Raw genomic sequence first — 20,447 nt, 5'->3', positions numbered from 1 at the left:
AATAAAGTTAATGGGTGGAAAGGGGAGGAAAACGAACATGCTTTCTGCCTACTTTTGGCATGCTTCAGGTAGGGTTCAGCACACAGATTAAAGCACATAAATTAAAATGTTAACATTTGGGAATACACTGAAGCTAGACATATGAGCTCCCATTTTATAACCAACGGAGAATGAGCAGGCACCTTTGGAGCCTGGAGAGCTATTCACCTTATCTTCAAGAGGAGTTACACATCTGATTGGCCTAATTTGCAAGCTGAATCTTGCCTTTTTCTCTGTCCTATTTTCTTCCAGTCAAGTAAGAACTGCAGCAGAGGTAAAACCAATATGGAGCCAATGAGCAGTTCCACCAGCACTCAAGATATGATTACTTGAAACTTTGTTTTAGTTACAAGTACTAATTCCAGTACTAGTATGTTCACTAGTTTCTTTCTGAGTTATCAGTGCTTCTAGAGGCTCAAAACCAAAGTTGTCTTTTCTCCTCAAGTAGAGATGATGTGTTTCTCATTATGACATCTCCTGCAAATGTGCACTACATAGGGTGTAATGTATTTGTCCTGAATTTAAAGCTGAATAGTTTCTTGAGGGAATTATTATGCTGTAAGCATATCATATCAGCTGTTTAAGATCTGCAGTGCCTATATGTGGCTTTGAAAGGTCCCACAAGGTCTGACACCAGCCCACTACACAAGCTGTAAATTTCTCCCTGATATACAGCCATAAATAAGAAAATCTGGGGAAACTCCTTCACAAAGAAGTCTTATTAGAGTCTCTAACTTCAGATTTGATCACCACCTACATGCCTGACAGCAAAGTGTGGTGTCTGTCTTTGTAAAGCAAGAAAGGAAGGACAAGCATGCCTTCAGAAAAATCAGGGAGAAGGACTTGTATTTTCTGGACATTGTTACTTAACTACCTCAGCACTGGAATTTAAAATGTTGTGCTTTTATAGTGATTGTACAACATGTTTTAAATATAATGTGTGTGAGATACCTGAATACAGAGAACATCAGCAAAGATTAAGACTTCAGGGCCTCTGACTCCAGACACCCCCCAGGACCAAACGAGCATCAGGATGAAATAAGTTATAGTTAATAGCCTGGTATCAATTAATAAAATCCTACATTATCATAATTTTATCAAAGATGCACTTATTTCATTAATATATGTGGTTTTATTTGCAAATGTTATTAAAAATAATTCTGAAAATGAACATATATTTATTATATACTTTTTCATTTATCGTGCATGAGAGTTTTCTCTAGTTTCTTTTTAGAGAAGAGCTCACCTACCCTCGTCTGGCCCCCAGGCAAGTTAAGCTTTTCTTTCTCCATAATTCTGGGCTGATGTCTGCCAGGAATATGGCGATCGTAATAATCCAACCTGAATAGCTACCTAGCATTTCGTCTACCCTTCCTTCAGACTTTATGTTTAAAAGAAATTTGCTGCATTTTAAAAAGTAGCTAAATGTTATCCTTTTGTAGTGTGAAGTAGAAGAAGCCTTCAAGAGATCCAGGTGAAATGTATTCATGGTTTTCTCTTCAAACAGCTTCAGTTACATGAGTACTTGAGGTATGTGTCAAGTGCAGTTAGTTTTTAATGAATCTGTAATAACTCTGGTTATATTCTGCAATTCAAAATGCTGTCTAATTTTCTTCTTAGTCAAAGTTGCCCATGAGTTTTTCTTTTTGACTGCAGTCAGGATGGTATTTACAGACCTAATTCTCTAAATCATGAATTTTTCTTGTTCAAATGAGGTAGAGGCAGTATTTCCCTGCTTGAAAAGCAGCAAGACATGGATGTACCAAGTCTTGAACAAATGCATCAACCAGTACAGTACTCTTAAGAACAGATAATCAGCCTCTTTTATATCTTTAATAACAGTGAAAAGCACACACGTACACAAATATTTATCATCTTGTTTGATTATATTAGTTATTCTGTCTTACTGGCTGGAATTGCTCTATTGTAGTGTAGCAGTATAAATACATTTTCAAGAGATGGTGAAAAGTAGCAACGAAACCAAATTGACACTCCTAATAATAGAAGTCTCTCTGTGTGATACATAAGGGTCTTTTTAATGTGTTGTGAAGGAGCTCTTTGCAGCCTTTCCAGCAAAGAGAATAGACATATTCTCAGCAGGTTTAGGAGAGCAGGCAAGAGATAATCTCAAACTCACCTGAAATATGATTACAATAAATTATTTTTTTTGTACTCAACTGAGAACTGAGGCTGAATGCACAGTTTTAGGCTTGCAAAAAGATTATGAAAAGAAGACACAAAAAAACAATTTAGTATACAGATAAAAAGACCATAATAAAATGTATGCAGAAAAAAAAAAATTGTAATCTAGGTGGAAAAAAAAAAATAGAGATTACAAAGGGAAGGGAAGGGATGGAGAAGGAAGGGAAAGGAAACATGAGGAAACTCCTTCTTCATTGTAGAAAGGATACAAGATTCCTGATATAAGTGAAAGCAGATTTTTTTCTGTGTAAATCTTGGCATATATCTTTGGTGCTACACTCAGGCATGCTGGTGTAAATTATGTCAGAGGTTAGTCCCTTAAGTTCTAACTGAAAGTATATTAAATTCATTCAGAAACTTTACTGTGATATTAAGACAGGGCTGCAATAAATCTTAATTTTTGGAAGAAAAATGTAACATATTCTCCTTTAGAATGTGTGTCAACATGTATACTTCATACAGGGCAAAGAAAAACTCAGGTAAGAGTACGATTTGCCTAAGAAGCTAGGAAATCTCTCTGGGTTAAAGGAAGCAAAGAAATAAAAAGAAAGTGATGTAATTTATCTTGGACAGGAGAGGAACAAGTGAAATGACACCAATTTATCTTGAGACAAGCAAGGAAGGAAGCAGAAGAAGGCATGAAATGGAAAGGACAAGAGTTCTGAGTTCAGTTCCTTCTTTTTTTCCCCCTAAGCTAAAAATAAATAGCTAAATAAACACATTAAGACATTCACAGTTATTTTCAAAAGAAGAAAATAATCCCTGTTTCACAAGTAAGTGAACTGAGGGGATGTAAGCTCAAGCAAGGGAGGTAAGAATGCCTTCAGATGTCAACCACCAAAAATTAGGTTCTTAAAGAGCCTGTTTAGCTGCTACCTCACCCTGGAGCATCAAAGCTACTGATACTGATGTTCTTCTTGCAGCCTACCCAGAAACATCCCAGGGCTGAAAAGAACTAAGCCTTACTGGAATTAAAGAAGAGACACACTTCTTGCTGCTTCATCTTAAGGGCTTAATCCTTTAAAAATTGTTCAGATTATATTAAAGGACAAAGCTCTGTACAAGACACTGAACAGAGATACACTATTGGCACCTCAATGTTTTTTTTTCTTTCCTAGTAGTTCAGTGACTGGCAGGCTGTGGAAAAGCAGCTTCAATTCTCACCAGAATTTCCAGCTGCCTCAGACTGGTAATGACTGTACCATGCAGTGTCCTGAGGCAGGACATTTTGATTTCTTCACATCAAAAATGTTCCCCTTCTCTTAAAACTATTAAATATTCATTGTGATGAAGAGGGAGTATATTGATGTGATCTTTCTATGGCCCAATAGTTAGGACTTTGAACTCTAATAAAGGGAATATGGATTCCTCTTTCTGCTCCAAATGACTATTTCAATAGCTTATGTTAAGTGTCCTTACAGGCCACCTCCAGTAGATCTATAAGAAACAAAATTCTGTTCATATCTACGTCAATATGAGTTTAACTATCTACCTCAATGGGATCAATGTGTCAACTCCTAAAAAATGCTACCCAGCATTTCCGTATTTTCTAGTCAGTTTCTAGCAATCATTTTCCTCCTAGATTTCTCTGTTTTTCTAATTGCAGAATACTGACCTCAGGAATTAATGGGAAATATTTTCCTTCATGATTACTGTTCTTATGCATCTCATTCAAACCCCACTGAAATCAGACTGGTGGTGTCTGTCTGCTTGTTAAATAAGTTCATCCAGTGACAGTCTATGATGGCACAATCAATCAGAAGGCAATACAAACCAATTAGATTACTGTGCTTAAACATACATTCCCTGACTGCTTTTTTTCTGCCTATCAGTCAGGAAAAAGCATTCTACAGATTCTAAATACATTTTCTTTTACTTTTATCTATGTGAGTTCATACTATAATAAAAGCTGCATGTAATAAATGAGAGCTGCTCTAAAAATAATGCCTCCTGTTTTATTATGTCGGCCCACGACATCAGAGGCAGATGTTGGTGGCATGACAGTAGAGATTAAACCTTCCCACCAATACCCCATTATGTTTTGTTGCCATGTGACAGATGGCAGCAGAGGGGTAGTCTGACACAATGATGTCTGACATGGAAGCGCCTATGAAGCAAAGGCGTGTCACTGAATTCCTCAGTGCAGAAAAAAATGGCACCCATTGACATCAGTGCTTACTGAATGTTTTTTATGGGGACCAAACAGTGGATGTGAGCACAGTGAGGTGATGAGTGGCCCGTTTCAGCAGTAGTGACAGTGACATGAAATACAAGCCATGCTCCAGACGGTCATGTACAGCTGTCACATCACAAAATGAAGAGCGTCTCAATCACCTCATCTGTGCAAACCAGTGGGTTACAACCAGGAAACTATGTACAGAACTAAATATTGGCATTAATGTGTTGGAGATGACGGTGACAATGTTGGAACGTCACAACCTTTGAGCCAGGTTGTTCCTACTAATGCTGACAAAGTAACAGAAAGAACACCATATGCAAGTTTGTCAGGACCTATTGAGCCAATACAAGGCTGAAGGTGACAGTTTCTCAGATCACATCATTATCAGTGACGAGACATGGTGTCACCATTACGAGTCAGAGTCAAAACAGCAGTCCATGGAGTGGTGGCATGTGAATTCCTTATCATATAAAAAGTTCAAGATGCAGTCCCCAGCGGGTAAAGTGATATGCACTGTCTTTTGAGATAGGAAAGGAGTGATCCTTCTGGATTTCCTGGAACCTGGACAGACCATCAACTCTTACCACTACACTGTGATACCGACTAAGCTGAAGACTCAAACTTCCAGAGTGAGGCCAGAGAACAAGATAACCTTTCTCTGGCTACATGATAATGCCAGACTCCATACCAGTTTGAAAACTGTGGAGTTTTTGCCAATCTTGTGTGGATGTGGTAGACTGTACTGTCCTGACACACCCACCATATACTCCAGATTTGACGCCTTTCGACTTCCATCTGTTTGGGCTGATGAAAGATTAACTGTGTCGGCAACATTTTCTTAGCAATTGTGCCATCATAGAACCTGTGAAACTGTGGGTCACTTCCACTGGTGCAGATTTTTACAAGGATGGCATGCAGGCTGGTAAAAATTCATTGCTAGAAAAAATGTATAGCTAATTGTGATGACTATGTTGAAGAGTAGTGTTTTGTAGCTGAGAATTTGCTATATCAAACAGTGCTATGGTTCTCATTGTATCTGTTGTAGTTTTCACGGAAATAAATAGGAGGCACTAATTTTGGAGCAACTTACATACAAAGTACTGACATGAATTGAGGTCTTTTCTTGATTAAGTTCCTTCCTTATAACATTTCCTTTCATTTCAGTTCTTTAATTGTAAAATGCAGGAAAAAAAAAAAAAAAAAACAAACAGAAATCTTCCTAGTAAATTGCTTTAAGATTAAGCTTCTTATTTAAAAAAAAAAAAAAAAAAAAAACAAAACAGGAAGCAAAATAAGCAAAACATCTCAAGCAACAAAAGCCTTATTGTCAAATCTTCCTTTTATTTCATGAGTTTACGTTGTCATCCCTGAAAAATGTAGCTGTGGTATTTTCAGTATATCTATCTGTTCTTAGATTAAACTTATCTAAAAGCTTTCTGTCCACCTATAAATCCAAATCTCACTAGCTACTTCCTATGTATGATGTGGTAGGGAGCAAACTCAGTGTGAGAAAGAATCAGAAATTCTATCCTGTAGGTCTTACAGTTGTTGTAAGAAGAGCCTTCAAAGGAATATCTGTACAGTTAATGGGTCTGAGGAGAACTGCTTCCAAGACAGCTCACTAAATGTTTCAAGTTTCAAAAAAAAAAAAGATTCTAGCAGAATATTCTGCTGTAAAACATTTAATTCAAATGTCCATTTAGAAAGCCACAGTGTCATGGTTATTGGTAGGAGATCCTTACTCCTTACACGTTGAGGGGTACTACCTCATGCTTTCTTAGAAGCAATTATAAAATGTTTCTAGTTTTTTTGTCACATCCTGGTCAGCTATAAAGGATGTGACAGAATGTGTAGGCAGCACAGCAATATTTTGAAAATTCTGACAGAGATGGTTTTTTTTTTTTTTTTTGGTTGGTTGGTTTTATTTTCTTTTGTTTTGTTTGTTTTTAACATCCTTACACCCATGAGTTCGGTTATCTTTAAGATTCAGTATTGGAGGGCTGCTTGTCAGAATCAGACCTGTAATAGTTTCCTCCATTCTGTTGAAGACCCACACGTAAGAAATTTTCTGATTAATGTTCAACAAGCTTGAAAGAATCATAAATATGTGGCTGCAAGGGATCCGGTGAAGATGTCTAATTCAATTGCTTGCCCCATGGCAACATTATTTGCAACTAAAGTATTTCTGACAGATATTTATCCAGACTAGTCATAGGAATGTCAGCGATGGGTATTGCGCAACCTGTGAAGACAAACTCTTCAAGACAAAAAAATTTCAAAACATAGCCTTGTGTTCTAGAGATAGGATATAAATGATGGCTGTTTTTATTTCTCCTGCATGATGTGGTAGTTGGGACTTTATGAGATGACTGGAGATGTGTGTAGTGAATTGATTGCCAGATAATCATGTTTATGAAATATATGCATAATACCTGGCTACACAGTTTAAAGACAACTATCTAAAGGATGCTGACTTTAGCCATACTAAGAATACATTTTGGATTCTTCAGAAAATCCCAAACGTTTTAAAACCACAAATGTAATTAGGAATCTTTGTGTTCAGAAGTTAGATGTGTGCTTTAGAAAGGCATGTACAGTTCTCTCCCATTTAAAAAAAAAAGAAATATTGAAGGTACAAACTCTGGTGCTGTTAGCCTAGAATCCGTGAAAACTTGCTGAAAACATTCTGCCTTAAAGTGAATATGTTCATGGAAATAAATAGAGCAAACACCTCAAAGAGTAGTATGTGTGTAGACTTCGCTGCATTTTACTCTTTTTCTGATTTAAAATATCTACTTGTTTGTCTATATAATTTTTGCTTATGATTAATAGCTTCTGCAGGATTTTTCCAATATATATACTTTAAACTTTCTACTTCAATTATATCTGAATTCAAATAATCCATTTTTGGAACTATTATTGGGCTCTGCAGAATTATGAGTTCTTGTAGTAAACAGCCAATTTTTAAATAGAATTGAAACAAGATTTTATGTCTGAAAACGAGGAAACAATGCCAATCATCCAGATCGATACTTCTCAGCTCTTCATGTTGACAGTGCCCCTGCTCAAAGAAAATAAAGTATTTCTTGAGATTTTAACATTTTCTATCAAAGCATGAGTGGAGTTGAATCAATGAGAAGAGCAGCAAAGTTATGCAGTGTAGTCATATGCGTGCTTCAAGAACTTGGTAAAGTAACTTCACAGAATCACACAGTCACAGAGCTGCAGGGGTTGGAAGGGACCTCTAGAGATCATCGAGTCCAGCCCCGCTGCAAAGCAGGCCCCCTACAGCAGGGAAACTTGATCTTAAGGAGTACAGAATGAGTGAATTAGAAAGAACAGAATTTTCAAGGCCTTCCAACTTCTTTATAATGCTTTTTTTGGATTACTCTATTGTATATCACAGCCCATGCATTGAGAACCATCTCTTGTCCGTCTTTTTGCCTAATAGCATAAAGCAACTTGTCAAACTGAAGAGTGGCATGACACAGGATTGTAAAATGGAGAACATGATACACATTGCATGCCTTTATTTGTATAACATCAGATGATATGCATTAGTGCCCAATCTTTGGTTTCATATGTCTGTGGTACATATTTCCACAGAGTACATATGTACTAACTAGCAGGAAAAAAAAAACACAGAATGGGAATGCAGGAGTAAGAAACTCTTCCTCTATACATTGAGAGGACATACCTTTCTTATATACCACTCCTTTCTCTGAAAATGCTAGGTGGTTAAGAAGAGAGGAAAAACATTATTTTGGTAAATTTGGCAAAAACAGTAAAAATTTGTGATGGGAAAGATGTGTAAAAATGTGCTACTAATTTCACAGTATGTTTAATAATACAGTTTCAACTTGCGAACATAAACTTGGGAAAGACATAATGTTTCTCAATTAAAAATTTGTGAAAGGGAAAAAGGTTTGCTCAGCTGTCAGGGACACTTCCAGTTCAGTATGGCAGGGAGTAGAAAGGACAAAAACCAAAGTTGCATTCCTACGTAATTATTGTGTCTTTGCCTTAATTCTATTGCTTATAAGGAATTTTGTCAGCAAACATATTTGAAACATTGTGTAGTGATAATTTCATATTTAATATATATATTATATTTAATATATATTATATTAATATATTAATATATATTTAATATATAAAGCAGACTCTATTTGTGATGAAATCTTTGTGGAAATTAAGAAGTGTTCTCTAGTATTAAAGGAAATAATCATGATCATAAGACGTACAAGGTGAATTTATTTTTTTCTATTCAATGAGTTACTAAATGTTTCTATTGTTTAATTTACTACAGAAGTGAGTATTCTACTTAAAGTTTTCATTCTATTTTCCTGTACCCATCCCTCACACTTAATGAAGTCAGAGGGTCTGTAGGAGACAAAAGAGATCTCAGATGCATCTTGAATTGTCAGAATTGGCATTTCCTGTATATAAGCCCCTCTGCCGAGAGAAATGAGTAAACTGAAAGACTGAAGCACTGCAAAGGTATTATCAATACACTAATTGCTGAAGTATTCAACACTTTTCTTTCACTGAAAAAAGCTACAAAATCCTGCCTGTATCATGGTCCTGATTTGCTTATATTTTCCAGGGCTTAAACCACATTGACTAGGTAAAGTGATTTTGAGAGTCTCTCCTACAATCTCCAACTAATTTAAGAAGCATAGAGATCCAAAAAGAGCTGATTCATTTGACTGTGACTAACTTACCACAAATTCACAAGCATTGTGCATTCTTTAACAAATCATGTCAATTCCTCAGAAACTAAATTATTTTCATTTAAGAGAAATATGTTTGCATGGTTAACTTGTTTTCAGGGCAAGTCTAGGTCACAAAATCACTAACACTTAAATGATAGTCTTTTCATAGAATCATAGAATGGCCTCGGTTGAAAAGGACCTCAAAGATCATCGAGTCTCAACCCCCCTGCTGTGTGCAGGGTCGCCAACCACTAGAGCAGGCTGCCCAGAGCCATGTCCAGTCTGGCCTTGAACGCCTCCAGGGACGGGGCATCCACAACCTCCCTGGGCAACCTGTTCCAGTGCGTCACCACCCTTTGTGTGAAAAACTTCCTCCTAATATCTAACCTAAATCTCCCCTGTCTCAGCTTAAAACCATTCCCCCTTGTCCTATCGCTATCTACCCTCACAAACAATCGATCTCCCTCCTGTTTATACACTCCCTTCAAGTATTGGAAGGCCACAATGAGGTCTCCCCGGAGCCTTCTCTTCTCCAAACTAAACAAGCCCAGTTCCCTCAACCTTTCCTCACAGGAGAGGTGCTCCAGCCTCTGACCATCTTGGTCGCCCTCCTCTGAGCTCTTTCCAAGAGCTCCACATCCTTCTTGTGCTGGCGGCCCCAGGCCTGGACGCAGTACTCCAGATGGGGCCTCACAAGAGCCGAGTAGAGGGGGACCACCACCTCCCTCTCCCTGCTGACCACTCCTCTTTTCATGCAGCCCAGAACATAGTTGGCCTTCCGGGCTGCCAGCGCACACTGCTGGCTCATGTCCAGCTTCTCGTCCACCAGGACCCCCAAGTCCCTCTCCGCAGGGCTGCTTTCAAGTACTTCTTCCCCCAGGTTGTATAAATACCTGGGATTGCCCTGGCCCAAGTGCAGCACCCTGCACTTGGCCTTGTTGAACCTCATTAGGTTCTCATGGGCCCACTTGTCCAGCCTGTCCAGGTCCCTCTGGATGGCTTCCCTTCCTTCCAATGTATCGACTGCACCGCTCAGCTTGGTGTCATCTGCAAACTTGCTGAGGGTACACTCGATTCCATCGTCTATGTCACTGATAAAGACATTGAGAGCACCGGTCCCAGGACTGAGCCTTGGGGGACACCACTCGTGACACAGAACCATTGATCACGACCCTTTGGCTGCGACCAGCCAACCAGTTCTTAACCCACCGAACAGTCCATCCTTCAAATCCATACCTCTCCAATTTAGAGAGAAGGATGTGATGAGGGACCCTGTCAAAGGCTTTGGAGAAGTCCAGGTAGATGACATCCATCGCCCTCCTCCCATCCACCAATGCCGTCACTTCATCGTAGAAGGCCACCAGATTGGTCAGGCAAGATCTACCCTTGGTGAAGCCGTGCTGACTTTTTACGATTACAGAAATAGACCCTCATATCTAAGATGTTTAGGCATCTTAAAAATGGGATCAAGTGTACCTCCAGCAAATTTGCTGATGACATTAAGCTGAATAGTACAGTTAACACAATAGAAGGAAGGGTCACCATCCAGAAGAACATGGACAGACTTGAAAAGTGGGCCCATGAGAAGATAATGACGTTTAACAAGACCAAGTGCAAGGTGTTGCACTTGGGTCAGAGCAATCCCAGTTGTGTATACAGACTGGGAGAAGAACTTCTGGACAGCAGCCCTGCAGAGGAAGTGGAGATATTTGTGAACTAAAAGCTGAACATGAGCCAGCAGCATGTGCTTGCAACCTGGAAGGTGAGCAGTATCTTGGGCTGCATCAGCAGAGGGGTGGCCAGCAAAAAGAGGGAGGAGGTTGTCCCTCTCTGCTCTGCCATTGTGAGGCCCAATCTGAAGTACTGCATCCAGACCTGGGGCCCCCAGCACAAGAAAGACATGGAGCTGTTGGGGTGGGACCAGAGAGGGGCAACAAAAATGACCAGAGGTCTGGAGAACCTCTGTTAAGAAGAAAGATTGAGGGAGCTTGGCTTGTTTAGCTTGGAGAAGAGAAGGCTCCAGGGACACCTCATTGTGGCTTTCCAGTACTTGAGGGGAGCTTACAAGCAGAAGGGAGATTGACCTTACGTGGTCTGATAGTGGTAGGACAAAGGGGGCATGGGTTTAAACTAAAAGAAGGGAAATTTAGGTTAGATGACAGAAGGAAATTATTTTCTCAGAGGGTGGTGAGGCACTGTCACAGACTTCCCAGAGAAGCTGTAGATACCCAATCCCTGCCTGCTGACTGACATTTTTGGGAACACGCCTGCACTCATACAGCAAAAACAGGAACTATCACTGGAATTTTAATCTGAACAAGTACAACAGAATTTCAGTGTAATTTAGCATCTTTGGTATTTCTATAATTTTTTTGGTAGAAAAAAAGTAGTTAAAGCTGCATAGTGAATATGCTCAGTGAGAGTTGCAGCTGAAGAGACAATACCTTTTCTTCAGAGTAAAATAAGAACTTATCAAGCTAAAGTTTATAGTATATTGTTAGTTATACAACAATCACTAAACTTATTTGAAAGCAACTTCCGCTGATGCATGTCAAAAGAAGGGGAAGAAAAGTATAATACCAAAAAATTACATTTGTTGAACAATTACAGTATTGAGAATAAGAGCTCCAGTCCAAGAAAAGTGAGACTTGTATGTAGTTTGTAAACATGCATCAGCTCTCTGCATCAGAATGACGTAGAATGTACGTAGAATGTAAGTAGAAACTCAAGCTTTCCCAGATGAGAACAAAGCATCGAATCACAAAAAAGGGAACTGTCATGTTGAAGAAAAAGAAATGTTGTATTAGAAGACAAAGTATTATTCAGGCTCTCATCTTGTACACTTTGACTAAAATGTGTACTTCCACTAAAATCTGAATACTTTATAAATCAAATACATTACATACATTAAAAGTACATTTTGCCTTTGAGCCAGTTCTTTTTCACCTTTCTGGTATTAGGTACTGCTGCACTTATACTATGTTTTTTGTGCCTTTTATGCTGTTTCTTCTGTATGGCAAAACTATATGGACATGTCACACATGACCATATAACTAAAAATTGCTATATTACCTTTCTTTTACACCTAATACTTTTCCTAGGCAACTGCGACATTATAACTGCTCAGGGACATTTAATTGCTACAACAGTATAATAAACTTGGGAAGTATTGAACTTTATTTGCAATGATTATGCTCTTTCTTGTTTTAGTTACTAAAAGGGCTTAGCAATGTTGAGAGCACTGATATAAGGCTGAATAAAACCCTATTCTAAAGAGACATCCCAAGAGTAGTTTAAAACATAGGAATTCATGGTAGAGGAGACATTTTGAGAGATGCCAGTGGAGAGTAATTTTAAATTTTCATTTTCCTCTTGAGTACTACAGCAATACCAAGAAAATAGGAAGGGAAGAACTAATCATTGGACTTGTTCTGTCAGGGTCCACATTACAACTGTTGTAATTCAAATCCAAAGTTTACTCTGTGGAGGACACTGCTTATATTTTAGTACCTTTTACAGAGTGCCTAGGGTGTGTTAGATTGCATAATAGCTTCTTTATTTAAAGAAATAATCCATGTAGTTTTTGTGAAATGTGAGATATCTTCCATAGTTATGCACTACTAGCTATTGCACTGAAAGGTCAGCAAACACCCTTTCAGGCATCTGTTTTAATAACACTTTACAGAGGAACCCTACCCTCTTAGATAACATATTTTATTCATGCATTATCTCAAGCTAACATTTTAAATATTTATGGAGTTCATAATCCCACATGGTCCTTACTATAAGGCATGATACAAGCATTTTATTAGAAAGTGTACATATACTGATATGAAAATAATATATATATTTTCCTTTTCATATATTTGAATTGCCCTATTGGGTAAACTGCATTGATTACACTGATTTTTGCCTCCTTTGTTCAGCTTCTCTTTAATTTCTTTACTCTTCAATTGTTTTTGAGGTATCCAACACGACACTAATTGCCTCAAAACAGCATTCTGATTGAGAGCAGGCTTATCATACCCTCATAAAATGCTGTTCTTATGTATTTTAGTGTTTCTCGGGATACAGAATGGAACCAGACTGTGCTTTTCTTCAGAGTAAGGACTTCCTTCATCAACATCGTAAGTTTTCATACATTCTCGAAGACAATCCAAAGCAGACATCCTGTTTTTAAACAGTTTGCAGACATACCCAAATGTAATTACATAATGTAATTATCAATGTTGTTATCTCAGGAGCTTTCTCAAGAAAATCTTGTTGTTAGACAGGGAGAAGAGAAAAAAAGGAGTCACACTTTATTTCTGGCTACTTGTATCTCCTGTATGGGACCAAAAAAAAGGAGAAACACTGACAAGAAGGACATGATTTATTTCTTGAGAGAGAAGGGTCTGTTGCTTTCTTAAGCTTCCTCTTTCACATTTTCATTTATTCTGCCTTGAGAATGTATCCAAGATTTTGCAAGCATGCAGTGATAGGCTGCAGGGGAAGATGCAAGAGAGAAAAGGTAGATCTTGAGAGAACAGTAAAAGAGAATGCTGTCCCTGAGAAGAAAATACTGGGGGAATGTTTTTTTGAAGATATGTGCATATCAATCAAACTTTACAGGACAGAGATCGGGAAAATTACCTGTTACAGAGAAAATGTCACATCTGCTTCTGGTTCCTCTTCCTCTCTATTCCTCTCACTTTCCTGTATACTGGAAAATACCTTAATGGGTTTCCCTGTAACCATTCCATTATTGATGATTCTTTATTTTTCCCCAAAAATAATACTTTAAAGTATACTTTTCTCAGATTTTTTCTGAGCCTTCCTGCTCTTTCTGTGTTTTTTTTTCTTTTTTCTTTTTTTTTGTTTCCTACAGATGTATGCTCCTTGAGACTAGGATTTTTTCTACTTTGCATCCTTTAAAAAAATGAACACAGTGCCATCAGTCAACATCTTCATCAATAGATGAAATGTGACAGTAAATCCCTCATGACTGGCCTTTACATGGATAAAAATTCTGCATGTCAACAACTCTCATCTTATATGGAGTGATATTTTATCTGTCAACAGGAATTAGAGAATTACAAATTTTTCAAGCTGTTATTTACATTGTTGACGTGTGTGGTGAGATCCATGAGTAGAAAAATAGAATGCTCAAGTCCCAGAGAAAAAGATAATTTTGAGATAATTTTGACATTTCCTTCATATATATATATATGCTTTTTCGAGAAGATATAATCTAAATACGAAATAAACTAGCAGCTGAATATTCTTTCAAGAATTGTTCCAGCTGTGAAGCTTTACAGCCACATCATTAGGATTAACTTGTGATCTAAATGCTATCTTGCAGCTCAGCAATCGGCTACTAAATATTGGATGTTTCTCTGTGGAAACCATTTCATTACTTCCCGAAATATGTCATTCAGAACATTCCTGTCTACAAGTGGCTAAAATAGAATAATGAAGGAGTTTGAAAATGTCCACTAGTGAAAAAAAAAAAAGAGGGTGTAGGTCAGCAGCCAACACTTTGTAATGTTTGAATCCCTAACATTTAGAACAAAATTGATCAAATGGGGAAAAATTAGGGATGGAAGATACATGTCTTCATGAAATGTGGACAAAAAAGTGTTACCACATAACAACAGTCATATGCTGAATTTAACTTTATAATGGACCTTAGAGTGGTCAGACCCTTTAGTGATGTAGACGCTTCATGTTACAGTTTTTCAAGAGCGCTGTGTTTGGAGTAGCAGGCTGGGAACAGTGCAATCAGTGCAGAATACCACTTCAACCAGCAAGAAAACTTCTTGGCAATCTAAATGGAAGGTTGAAGAATTTGCTGTTTTATAACCAGTTGCAAAATTAGAGCAATAGTATGTCAATGTAGACATATCTGGAATGTTATCAACAGTGCTTTGGTCTCTTATGGGACATATTAAAGATGTACTGTGTGATATTTTTGGTCTAGTCTGTTCCAGTTACTGAAATCTGTAGGTAGCAATTGTTTGTCCATCCATTCATATCTAACTAACTTAAGCAGCAGGTAGTCTGAGGTGTAGTTCTTGATTATCTGAGACAATGTTTTCACGGAGAAAATTCACTATTTCTCTACGGGAAAAAATAAGGCACTGTATTGACTAGGAATAAAAAGAAGTCCTCATTCATGAGTATTCTCAGAGTCAAATCTCTTTTCTCATTTCCCTTTCTTAATGAAGTTTGATTTATTTATATATTTTTACAGCCTTGTCTATAAGCCTATACTAATTTCTTATGCTTTCTCTTCCATAATCTATTAGAGTCACTGCTCTATTTAAGCCTATTTGCACACAGATGAAAATGAAGTAGTAGCTTACTTGGTCCTAATTAATTGCCACTGGTTCCACTGCAATGTCTGCCTGCAAAATCTTGTGGAGCGTAAGCAACAGCTCCTCTCTTCCTCTATATGAGTAGAAGGATAGGGAATATCAATTGTTTTGGCTTATGATGCTTAAGCAACAATAAATTATATCTTGTCTATTAACAAGTGCTACAGGGCTGCATTTGGAGCCATGTTTATCTCTATCTTTTCTATTATTCTTTCACACAATCAAAAGAATTGTTGACAAAATAGCCATTTCTCTGTTTTCCAAACTCCTATGCAGTATATTCAGCTATTTGCACCAAGGCAAATGTCCCTCTGCTATATGAAAAAGGTGTTGACTGATACAATGCTGTGTACATTCAGGTGTATACAAACGCAATTCCGCTATACGTTGGTCTGAAAATTTCACCTATAAAGATGGAAAATCGCATTTGCTTCAAAGGCAACAAGAACCATGGGTTTGTAATCTTTATTGGAGGCCATCATCATCTATTTTGATGGATTTCACATGAGTTGGACATAAGCATGTGTGAATGAGGTGGCTAAATCACTCAAATTTTGTAAGTATTGTACTTAGACTACTTCCTGTCTACGTTTTGATTATTCCTCTGCGTCATCATCAACAATAATAATAGCAGCAGTAGTAATAATCTAGCTGGGAATAATTCAGTGATGTTGTCTGTGTCACTAATTGTGAGAAAGTAAACGAAATCTTACTTCTAGCATCTCTGCTTGTTTACTTCTGAAACTGTGAATACACTTCAGATCTGTGAACAATAGTTGCCTTGGAGAATATGTTTTACATAAACAGTGGAGGAAAATTGGTCTATGGCATGAAAACAATCCTAACCTTTGTATTTTAGAAAAAGGATGAGTCAGTAACAAAGAATGGTCTGGATTATGTGTTACTCATTATTTTTATTCCATTCAAAAGCTAAAAAAATCTGAGATGCTATACTGTTATAGATGTTTAAGAAAAAAAAAAGAGAGAAAGAGATTGAGAGAGATTATTATTCCACACAGAAGTTGGGAAATGGGAAATGTAGGTTATTAAAAAGAATCCTTGTAAACTGCAGGTAGGTTTACAATGTGATTGTTCTGTGAGAATCTGACAGCTACTGACTACATGATTATTTACTGTGCATTTGCCAATGACTAAGAATTAATTGCCAGCAGATTTGGTATTATTAAATAGATGCACTTTAAAATTAATTTCATTCCTCATCCTTTGTGGCAAGAATAAAAGTTTGCTAAACATAAATCACTACAGAATAAATACTATGAACATTTTCAGAAAATCTGAGGGATGATTGCAGTAGGCACTATATTAGAAGGTTATGGTTTTCCATTAATGTTCTCATTAATTAGCTCTATGTTAGAATGTCAATGAGATATTTATCCACCGTTTATCAAGTAATTTTTGTGTTTACATTCACAAAATTCTAGAAGTGTTCCATAGGGCAGAAAAATACTTGTTTACTTTTCCTTCTAGTTACACTGTAACAATATGAGATGTGTACATGCATAACAGTCCTGAGACCGTTAATGACTTGTCAGCCCAAGTATTAGACTGTCTTCAAACTATGTAGTCACACAAGATGTTAGGAAACCTATTAAAAAGTCTGGTGGAAATGTGCCTGCAAAGAAGCTCATCATGAACAGACTGAAGCACAAAAGGTCAATTTACAAAGCAGTCACAGATCTTACATTCATTGACTTTGAAAGGGGGACTCTAAGATGGTATTTGGACAAGGGTTTGACCTGAAAACAGCTATGCAAATCTTAAAGAGTACTGGTTTTGGCTAAGATAGAGTTTATTTTCTTCAAAATAGCTCATATGATTCTATGTTTTGGATTTGTGACCAAAGCAGTATTGATAACTAATCAATGTTTTAGCTATTGCTGAACAGTGTTTACACAGCCTTAAGGCCTTCTCTCACTCTGCCCTGCCAGAAGGAAGATTGGGGGTCCACCAGGAACTAGAAGGGGATACAGACAGGACAGCTGACTCAAACTGACCAAAGGGTTGTTCTGTGCCGTATAATAATATGAAGCTGTAAACGGCAATAAAAGCCATAGGAAAGAGAAAAAAGAAGGGGAACTTTTGGAGTTATGGTATATGTCTTTCCATATACCCCTTACAAGTGATGAAGCCCTGCTTTCCTGAAAATGGCTAAATATCTGCCTGGTGAGGCATGGTTGTGAATGGAGTTATTTTGCTTTAGTTATTGAAGTCTATACTTACCTAACCCTTGAGTTTTCTCCCTATTGCCCTTCCGATTCTCCTCCCTATCCCACTTGGGGAGAGAGGGAGTGGCTGCATGAGGCTTAACTGTCTGCTAACCCACAATAATCAGTCAATATTTTTGCAAATGAAAAGAAAGCTGCTTGGTCGATCCTCCACTAGCACTCTGTTAGCTTTACTTTGGAAGCCAACTTCTTCAGTTTACCCTACTGTGAATATGGCAGTAGGTATCCAGGAGAGAAATGGGTTGACTCAGAGATATCATGTGCGAAGGGAGATCTTAAGGGCACTCAAAGTAGCATGGAAGTGAGGATTTGATGTGCAACGTAGAGTTAAGCTATACATATTGGATGTTTTCCATCTAAAATGCATTTCTTACTTGATACAATTGCAAGCCACCTCCGATTTCCAGCTGGATAAAAATGTTTTCAGTGTTGTTATTGTTTCACCATCTAAATTAAATCCCCTGTTTGAAACTTTTTTCCTCTATTGATTTTTTTTCTGTTATGACAAATCAATGTTGGCTACATTACATTTTCCTCTGCTATAAAAAGTTTTTCTTTTTCTTTTTTTTTTTTCCAGGAGGCTCTTTATGCTTTGGATTAGGGTTCTTTCTGTTATAAATTATCTCTTCTTGCAAGCTTCAGCATGTAGTTTGTATCCATAGGACAAAGCACTTTCTCCTTTTAGCAAAATCTAATTTTTTTTTTCACCTGGCTCACAAGATGGATAATTGTCCCAAGGGCAAAACCTTCCTGGTCAAGATACTTAGACACAGATAATCTTAAGTTAGCTCAGTCCCTGTTCTGAGTCTATGGGATACAAGTCAGATCGTGTGTGAAGGTTTTTCAGTCGTGTTAATGCTTGACTGTCCTAAAGCTGCCAAGACCTATCTCTCAGCTATCCATCCACAGCTGCTTTCTGGATTGATCTCATGACTCTGTGCTGGGTAACAAACCTGCAGGAATCATCAGAGGCTGTGCAGGAACATGACCTCCCACAGCCAAGTGCAACAGACGTGGCCATGCCTTTGAGGATGGAGGGCTGGAGGACAATCAGGTATGTAGCATGTTATGACACCTGGTGGGAGGCTGGATAGCTCTTTGGTATGGCATGGGGACAGTCAGTAACACAGGCAGTAACACAGCCAGCAACAGACTAAAGGGGAGAGTCTTTCACTAGTGTAGGTGTATGTTCAAATCTGATCCATGGTGAAGAAGGATTTTCATCTTCCTGAAGCATTCTATCATATCAAAGATCAAGTTATCAAAATACCTTCCAAGAGAAAGACAAAAATATATTGTCACTATGTTGTCATCTACTCTTATTTTCTTCCCTTAGTCTGGTGTAATTAGTGTATGTGTGCGTAGGTGAATGGGAAACAGATTTCTGAGCAACAGAGAGTTAAAATGAGAGGAGCATCTGTGTGTTTTCCAATAGATTTTGTTTTAAAGTTGAGACATGTTTGGGTCTAAAAGTGCTTTAGGTTATTATCCACTCTGGAAATAATTTAATAGCTCTGGTGAAAGCAGTATTTCTAACTCAGTCTTTCTTTTTATGCAAAATAACCATACGGTGGAAAGTCACGGTAACCTTGGTCAAAGTAACCTCTGGATGTCTGATACTGATCTTGGTCTACGTTCAGACAAATGAAAAAAACAACAGTATGGGGCACTAACTGAGCTGCCTGGCTCCACCTCATGCAATTGTACTTATTTCTTGTGTTAAATAGGAAAAAATCTATTGGAAAGTAAGATAGTGCTTATTTCATTTAGCTGTCATGTGTAAATGAATGTTGTGTGTTAAAATACATGTATCTATGTGAACAAGAGTAACAGGAAAAAAAATATTTTAATTTAGGTTATATAAATAATACGCATTTCCTAATTTAACAAATCTAAATTACTTATCCTTTGTCAGGCAAAAGCAGTCTGCAGACTGAGTCACAGAAAAAATACTGGATTCAATGAGCTTATTCATGAAATCAAACACACAGATACAGCTAATGTATATTCTTTTCTTTAAAAATAGGATTATTTGATCCAGCAAGAAAAGAAAATGCAAATACATAAACTAAAAATAAGTCATAAGACTTCTCTTTCATGTGCTAACAAAGCTGTCACTTCAGTTTTGTTTTCACCCTGGATAAGACTTGGCTTCTTCACAGTTTACTTTCAAGCTGCTCTAGCAAGCACTGCAAGTTGGGTGATGGTCTGAAGAAGGCCTGAACTGAAAGCCCCTGCTGAGGGGTGAATTAGGAGTTAAAGCACAGAGTCTCAGCTCAGTTTAGCTATATGAACAGCATTAAATGTATTTTGATTTAAATGCTTCCTATCACGTTTACATTACTGTAAAAGCTTATGCCAAATAGAGTCTCCTGAAATACACTACTCTGAAGTTGCAAACAAAAAGTATCAGTATTAAAATAGCTGAAGGGACCTTTAAAATCAGTTTAATAAACAGATGTGAATTGTATACAGACAAACCTACAATATGCAGAACTTGTGAACTGTACATGGACACAATCTTTAACATTCTGAACTTGGGATAAAATGGCAGACTCTTAAAAGATAGCGCTGTTCAATCATTTTCTCTGTCAAGGAGCTGCTTCTGGAGTACTGTGAACTGCATTCCTATCATAGAAGAACCTATTATGAGAAAAGCTAAGGGTATGTAACTTCAGGACTTAAAGTTGTCAGGAAAATGGAGCAGCTT

The 20,447-nt window shown here is 37.6% G+C and overlaps 1 long non-coding RNA gene across 6 annotated transcripts in view; it reads left to right on the top strand.

Annotated features, from left to right (window-relative positions):
- LOC110394741 overlaps positions 1-20,447 on the top strand; it is a 56,394-nt gene that overhangs the window by 24,242 nt on the left and 11,705 nt on the right. For all 6 annotated transcript variants that reach the window (XR_002435851.1, XR_002435857.1, XR_002435853.1 and 3 more), the window contains 4 exons: positions 13,193-13,262; positions 15,851-16,047; positions 16,980-17,164; positions 18,647-18,791. This is a non-coding gene — a long non-coding RNA (uncharacterized LOC110394741). The remainder of the gene's footprint in view (positions 1-13,192; positions 13,263-15,850; positions 16,048-16,979; positions 17,165-18,646; positions 18,792-20,447) is intronic.

The sequence above is a fragment of the Numida meleagris genome, chromosome 1 (genome assembly GCF_002078875.1).
Source record: "Numida meleagris isolate 19003 breed g44 Domestic line chromosome 1, NumMel1.0, whole genome shotgun sequence".
Classification (NCBI taxonomy): Eukaryota; Metazoa; Chordata; class Aves; order Galliformes; family Numididae; genus Numida; species Numida meleagris.
The sequence above is the reverse complement of the archived record's forward strand: the minus strand, read 5'-3'. Positions and strand labels throughout refer to the sequence as shown.